Source organism: Zalophus californianus, chromosome 2 (genome assembly GCF_009762305.2).
Source record: "Zalophus californianus isolate mZalCal1 chromosome 2, mZalCal1.pri.v2, whole genome shotgun sequence".
NCBI lineage: Eukaryota > Metazoa > Chordata > Mammalia > Carnivora > Otariidae > Zalophus > Zalophus californianus.
In genome coordinates this window covers 22,309,523-22,317,144 of record NC_045596.1, presented here as the reverse complement: position 1 = coordinate 22,317,144, position 7,622 = coordinate 22,309,523, and the positions used below count along the sequence as shown (strand labels likewise).

Genomic DNA, 7,622 nt, shown 5'->3' with positions numbered 1-7,622 from the left:
AAAAGAAACTTTTAAAAAATAAAAAAATAAATAAATAAAATTATCATTAGTTGAAGTATAATATTGAGGCATAATTGCACACTGCATTATTTTATAAGTCACATGTAATGATAAAAATTTACAGAGTAAAATTCATTGTTTTTAGTGTATAGTTCATACAGTTCTGACTAAATCTGTAAGCCAAATAACCACAGTGTCAATCAAGATATATACTATTTCCATCATTACAACAAAACCCCTCTTATCTCCAGTCAATCCCATTCTTCACTTCCTGGTCCTCGGCAATGAATAATGTAATTTATTTCTTTATAGTTATGTTTTTTCCAGAATATCATGTAAATGGAATCACACAGTCAAACCCTGATGGTTTCAACAGTGTATTCTTCCAAGTTTTAAAAAAGGTACAATACATTAGACATTACATGAAAGTGTACTGAAATATATTAAAAAGTAATATATTGAAATAGAATAATGCATCATGACTAAATAGATTTATTAATAAATTGCAAGTTTTGTCTGCATTCAAAATATCAATGTATTTTATTACCACATTAAGATAAAAAAGAAATATCATATGATCATTTTGATAGATACACGAAAAAAATTAGACAATTAACAAAATCCTGTGTGCTTAAAAATATCACCACTACAACAATTGTAATAACTCTTGGAAAAACTATTAGAAAATTAATAATGAGATAAAAGAAAATCTTATATCTGAATAAAAGGGTATCTACAAAGGGCCTGTAGAAAAATAAATCCTTGATGTGGTAAAATATGTATTTCTTTTTGTTTGTTTCATGTTTTCATTTAAATTCTGGTTAGTTAACATGCAGTGCAATATTAGTTTCAAGTGTACAATTTAGTGATTCATCACTTACATACAACACTCAGTGTTCATCACAGCAAGTACATGCCTTAATTCCCACCACCTATTTAACCCATCCCTGGCCCACCTTTTCTCTGGTAACCATAAGTTTGTTCTCTGTATTTAAGAGTTTGTTTTTTGGTTTGCTCCCCCCATACCATGTTCATTTGTTTCATTTATTAAATTCTACATATGAGTGAAATCATATGGTATTTGTCTTTCTCTGACTTATTTCACTTAGCATAATACCTTCTAGTCCCATCCACGTCATTGCAAATGGCAAGATTTCATTCTTTTTGATGGCTGAGTAATATTCCATTATATATATGTATATATATATGTGTGTGTGTGTGTATATATATAATCTTTATCCATTTGTCAGTCCATGGACATTTGGGCTCTTTTCGTAATTTGGCTATTGTTGATAATGCTGCTATAAACATTGGGGTGCATGATATCCCTCCAAATCAGTATTTTTGTATTCTTTGGGTAAATACCTACTCATGGAATTGCTGGATCATATGGTAGTTCTATTCTTAACTTTTTGAGGACCTCCATACTGTTCTCCAGAGTGGCTGCACCAGTTTGCATTCCCACCAACAGTGCAAAAGGATTCCCCTTAATCTACATCCTCACTAACACCTGTTGTTTCCTGTGTTGTTAATTTTAGCCATTCTGACAGATGTGAGGTGATATCTCATTGTGGTTTTGATTTGTATTTCCCTGATGATAAGTGATGTTGAGCATTGTTTCATGTGTCTGTTAGCCATCTGGATGTCTTATTTGGAAAAAATATCTATTCATGTCTTCTGCCCATTTTTTCACTGGATTATTTGTTCTTTGGGTGTTGAGTTTGATAAGTTCTTTATAGATTTTGGATACCAACCCTTAACAGATATGTCGTTTGCAAGTATCTTCTCCTATTCCAAAGTTTGCCTTTTAGTTTTGATTGTTTCCTTTGCTGTTCAGAAGCTTTTTATCTTGATGAAATCCCAATGGTTCAATTTTTGCTCGAGCATTTACTGGAAGCACTACACTCTACATTTTACTGGAAAGTCTGGTAAATGCAATAAGACAGTAAAGAAAATAAGTTTAAAGAGTTTTGAAAGTGAAGTAAAATTCATTATTTTTAGATGACATGGTTGCATCTGCAAAACAAAAAGATTAGTATTCATCAATGAATTTCAAAATGTTACTATTACAAAAACAACATAAAAAAACAAACTGGGGGGATGGGTTAGCCTGGTGATGGGTATTAAAGAGGGCACGTTCTACGTGGAGTACTGGTTGTTATGCACAAACAATGAATCATGGAACACTACATCAAAAACTAATGACGTAATGTATGGTGATTAACATAACAATAAAAAATTTAAATAAAAAAACCTTATGTCTACATACCAGCAACAACTAATAATTTATTTTCTTCTTAACTTGTAGCAAGAATTACTATCATACTCCACTTATTGGTCCAGAGACCCTTGTGGTGATAGTGAAAGACTCATGGGTCATGTAGTACAATACCTATACTCGTGAGTTCACTGGCCAGCCAGCAGCTTAAACTCCAAGTTCTAACAATTGCAGTAGTAATTGAATTTTTTATAATGATAATTCTTCTAAAGACTACTTCATCTAACAACGGTAGAGTACCCATCTGTCTCAAGATCATATAGCACATTCACCAAGATAAACCACATTCTGGGCCATAAAATACACTTCAACAAATTTAAAAGAACAGAAATAATACTATGTCTGCTTTCAGAACACAACAGATAAAACTAGAAATAAAGAATACAAAGATAATTTAAGATCCCCAAATACATGGAGATTAAACAATACCCTTTCTTAAAAAGATTTATTTATTTTAGAGAGAGAGAGTGAAAGCCCAAGCAGGAGGGGCAGAGGGAGAGGGAGAGAGAATCCCAAGCTGACTTTGCACTGAGCAAGGAGCCTGAGATGGGGCTTGATCTCAAGACCTTGAGATCATGACCCAAGTGGACACCAAGAGTTGGACACCTAACTGACTGTGCTATCCAGATGCCCCGAAACAATACCCTTTTAAACAACATGTGCGTTGAAGAAAAGAAAATCTCAAGACATATTTTTACAAATTGAACAAAATGAAAATAAAAACATATCAAAATATGTGGGGTGCTTCAAAAGGAGCGCTTAGAGGACTATGTATAGCATTGAATGCATATATTAAAAAAGAAGAATGACCTAAAATCAATAGCCAATTTTACTTTAGGAAACTAGTAAAAGAAAAGCAAGTTAAATCCTAAGTAAGCAAAAGCAAAGAAGGAATTAGAATTAGAGTAAAAATCTATGAAATTAAAAACAGTTTAATCAATACAGTAAATCAATAAAACCAAACTGGTTTTTTGAAAAAATATATATATATAAGCCTCTAGCCAGGCTAACACAGAGGATACAACTTGCTAATATCAGAAATGAAAGAGGTAACATAACTACAGACTCTGTGGCTATTAAGAGAATAATAAAGAAATACTATGAATAATTCTGCACCCACAAATTTGACTGCCCAGACAAAATGAACCAATTTCTTGAAAGACACATTTACCTAAACTTACGCAAGAAGAAACAGACAATATGAATAAACCTATATCCATTGAAGAAATTGAATAAAAAATCAATAACCTTCCAAAACAGGAAGTACCAGACCCTGATAGGTTCACAGGTGAATTCTACAACACATTTAAAGGAAAAAATTATACCAATTCTTATAATCTCTTTCAGAAAATAGAACCAGAGGAAATACTTCTTCACTCATTGTATGAGGCCAGCATAACCCTAATGCCAAAACCAAAGACTTACAAGAAAACTATAGACCAATACCTTTCATGAACAGAGATATAAAAATCCTCAACAAAATATTAGCAAATTGAATCCAGCAATATATAACAAAAATTATACAGTATGACCAAGTGGGATTTATTAAAGATATGCAAGTCTGTTTCAACAGCCAAAAAATCAATTAATGTATTCCATCACATCAACAAGCTACAAAAAAATCACATAATCATATTTATAGAAGCCAAAAAAAAACTTGGCAAAATCTAACATCTATGATTAAAAACTAAACTAAAATAGGGAATTTCCTCAATTTGATAAAGAAAATCTACAAAAAAGGCTACAGCTAACATCATTCTAAATGATAGGCTTGAAGCGTTTCCACTAAGATCAAGTACAAGGAAAGGACATTCCCTTTCACCACTCCTTTTCAAAACTGCAGTGGAAATTCTAGCTATTGCAATAAGGCAAGACAAGGAAATAAAGGATGTAAAGACTGGGAATGAAAAAAAAAAGTCTTGTTTGTCCATGTAAACAATCTGAATCACCAGAAAACTCAAGAATTAATATGCAATTATAATAAGTTATCAGAATACAAACCTAATACACAAAAGTCAATCACTTTCTCATAGACCAGCAATGTATAAGTGAAATTTGAAATTAAAAACAATACCATTTGAATTTGCACCAAAAAATGAGATACTTAGGTATAAATCTAACAAAAATGTAAAAAATCCATATGAGGAAAATGACAAACTCTGATGAATAAAATCAAAGAAGAACTACATAAATGGAGAGATACTCCATGTTCATGGACAGGAAGATACAATATTGTGAAGATGTCAGTTCTTTCTCAATTGATTACTAAATTTAGTGAAACCTCAGTCAAAATCTCAGTAAGTTATTTTGTGGATATCAACAAATTGATTCTAAATTTTCATAGGGAGAGGCAAAAGACACAGAATAGCTAACATAATACTGAAGGAGAAAAACAAAGATAGCAGATTCATACTTCTTGACTTGAAGACTTACTATAAAGCCAAAATAATCAAGACAGTGTGGTATTAGTGAAAGAATAAGCAAATAGATCAATGGAAAGAGCAGAGCCAAGAAATAGACCTACATAAATATGGTCTGCTGATCTTTGACAAAGGAACAAAAGAAAGAAAATGAATACAAAATATCTTTTCAAATAATGGTGCTGAAACAAGTGGACATCCACATGCAAAAAAGTGAATCTGGACATAGACTTTACACACTTCACAAAAATTAACTCAAGAGCAAGCAGAGCTTTTTCCAGACGTGCCTCTCTCCTGGTTTCGTGGAGTTTTCTCACAGCATGGTCCCCAAAGGCCAGTCTTCGCTCCCACCTCAAATGAAGAAACCGAGACTACCTCCTGCCCCCAAGCCGCAGGAAACATCGACATCTCAGCACTTGCCTAAGGGGAAAAAGAACAGCAAAAAGCAATTGAACATATTGATGAAGTACAAAATGAAATAGACTTAATGAACAAGCCAGTAAGGAGATTTTGAAAGTAGAACAGAAAAATAACAAACTCCACCAACCATCTTTTCAGAAGAGGTCAGAATTGATAGCCCAAATCCCCAATTTTGGGTAACAATATTTGTCAACCATCCACAAGTGTCTGCACCACTTGGAGAGGAGGATGAAGAGGCGCTGCGTTATTTGACAAAAGTTGAAGTGAAAGAATTTGAAGATATTAAATCAGGTTACAGAATAGATTTTTATTTTGATGAAAACCCTTACTTCGAAAATAAAGTTAGCTCCAAAGAATTTCATCTGAATGAGAGTGGTGATCCATCTTCAAAGCCCACCGAAATCAAATGGAAATCTGGAAAGGATTTGATGAAATGTTCAAGTCAAACACAGAATAAAGCCAGCAGGGAGAGACAGCAAGACGAACCAGAGAGCTTCTTCACCTGGTTTACAGACAATTCTGAGGCAGATGCAGATGAGTTAGGAGAGGTCACCAAAGATGATATTTAGCCAAATCCATTACAGTACTACTTGGTTCCCAATATGGATGATGAAGGGGAAGGAGAAGATGATGATGATGATGATGATGATGATGATGAAGGATTGGAAGATATCGATGAAGAAGGAGATGAGGATGAAGGTAAAGAAGATGAAGATGATGATGAGGGGGCGGAAGGAGAGGGGGATGAAGGAGAAGATGACTAATGGAACCCTGATGGATTCCAACTTTCCTTTTTTAATTTTCTTCAGTCCTGGGGAGCAAGTTGCCGTCTTTTTTTTTTTTTTCCTCCTCTTGTGCTCATTTGCCCTGTTTTTTGAACTCTCTTTTCTCTCCCTTTATACCATGGTTCTCAACTTATTTGGGGGGGAAATACCTTGAGCAGAATACAGTGGGAAAAGAATCTCTACCCCTTTCTGTTCCAAATTCATTTTTATCCCTTCCTGTCTCAACAAAAACTTTATGGAATCAACACCACCGTGCTCTGTGGGAAAAAAAGAAAAACCTTCTGCTCCCTTAGCTCTGCTGGAAGCTGGAGGGTGCTAGGGTCCTGAGTAGTAGTGCATAGAATTCTAGCTTATTCCTCCTTTCTCTGTATATTGGGCTCGGAGATTACACTGTGTCTCTATGTGAATACAGACAGCGTTTACCAACATGTACCCGTCTACTTTCTCTTGTTTAAAAAAAAGAAAAAAGAACTTAAAAAATGGGGTTATAGAAGGTCAGCAAAGGGTGAGTTTGAGATGTTTGGGTGGGTTAAGTGGGCATTTTGACAACATGGCTTCTCCCTTGGGATGTTTAATTGTGATGTTTAACAGACATCCTTGCAGTTTAAGATGACACTTTTAAAATACAACTCTCTCCTAATGATGACTTCAGCCCTGCCACTCGAAGGGAGAATCAGCAGAATCTGTAGGATCTTATTTGGAATTGAGATTCTCTATTGTAATTTTGTTCCTGTTTATTTTTAAATTTTCTTTTTGTTTCCCTGGAAAGGAAAGATGATGCTCAGTTTTAAACCTTAAAAGTGTACAAGTTGCTTTGTTACAATAAAACTAAATGTGTACAAAAACAATTAACTCAAAATGGATCATAGACCTAAATGTAAAATGCAAATCTATAAAACTCTTAGTAGATAATATAAGAGAAAATCCAGATAACTTGGGTACAATGATGCCTTTTTAGATATAGCACCAAAGGCACAATCCATGAAAGGAAAGGTTGATAAACTAGACTTCATTAAAATGTAAAACTTCTTCACTGTGAGTGATAATGTCAAGAGAAGGAGAAGACAAGCCATGGACTGTGGGAGGATATTTGAAAAATATGCATCTGATAAAGGAGAGTTATCCAAAAATCAACAGTAAAAAAGTCAGCAACTGGATAAAAAAAAAAAAAGGAGTCAAATACCTTAATAGACACCTCACCAAAGAAGATATATATATGGCAAATAAGCATATGAAAAGATGCTCCATATCACATGTTATAAGGGAAATGAAAATTAAAACAATGAGCTACCACCACACATTTATTCGAATGGCCAAAATCCAGAACATTGACAACACCAAATGCTGGTGAGGATGTCGGCAACAGGAACTCATTCGGTGCTGGTAAGAAAGGAAACTGATATAGCAAACTTCCCACCAGACTATGGAAAGACAATTTAGTGATTTCTTACGAAGCTAAACATACTCTTACCATATGATTCAACAATCATGCTCTTATGTATTTACTCAAAGAAGCTGAAAACCTATGCACAGATGTTTACAGCCGCTTTATTTATAATTGCAAAGACTTGGAGGCAACCAAGGTGTCCCTTGATGGGTCAATGCATAAATAAACTGTAGTACAACAGACAATGAATATTATTCAGTATTAAAAAGAAATGAGCTATGAAGCCATGCAAAGATGTGGAGAAATCTTAAATATACATTATTAAGTGAAAG

General features: G+C 34.0%; 1 non-coding gene and 1 pseudogene across 1 annotated transcript; one reads left to right on the top strand and one right to left on the bottom strand.

Annotated features, from left to right (window-relative positions):
- Positions 1 to 2,300: 2,300 nt before the first annotated feature.
- LOC113926116 lies at positions 2,301 to 2,453 on the bottom strand. The gene has a single exon (XR_003521192.1). It is a non-coding gene; the product is annotated as a small nucleolar RNA SNORA62/SNORA6 family (small nucleolar RNA).
- Positions 2,454 to 5,018: 2,565 nt separating this feature from the next.
- Positions 5,019 to 5,882, top strand: LOC113925183 (annotated as a pseudogene).
- The last annotated feature ends 1,740 nt before the right edge of the window (positions 5,883 to 7,622 follow it).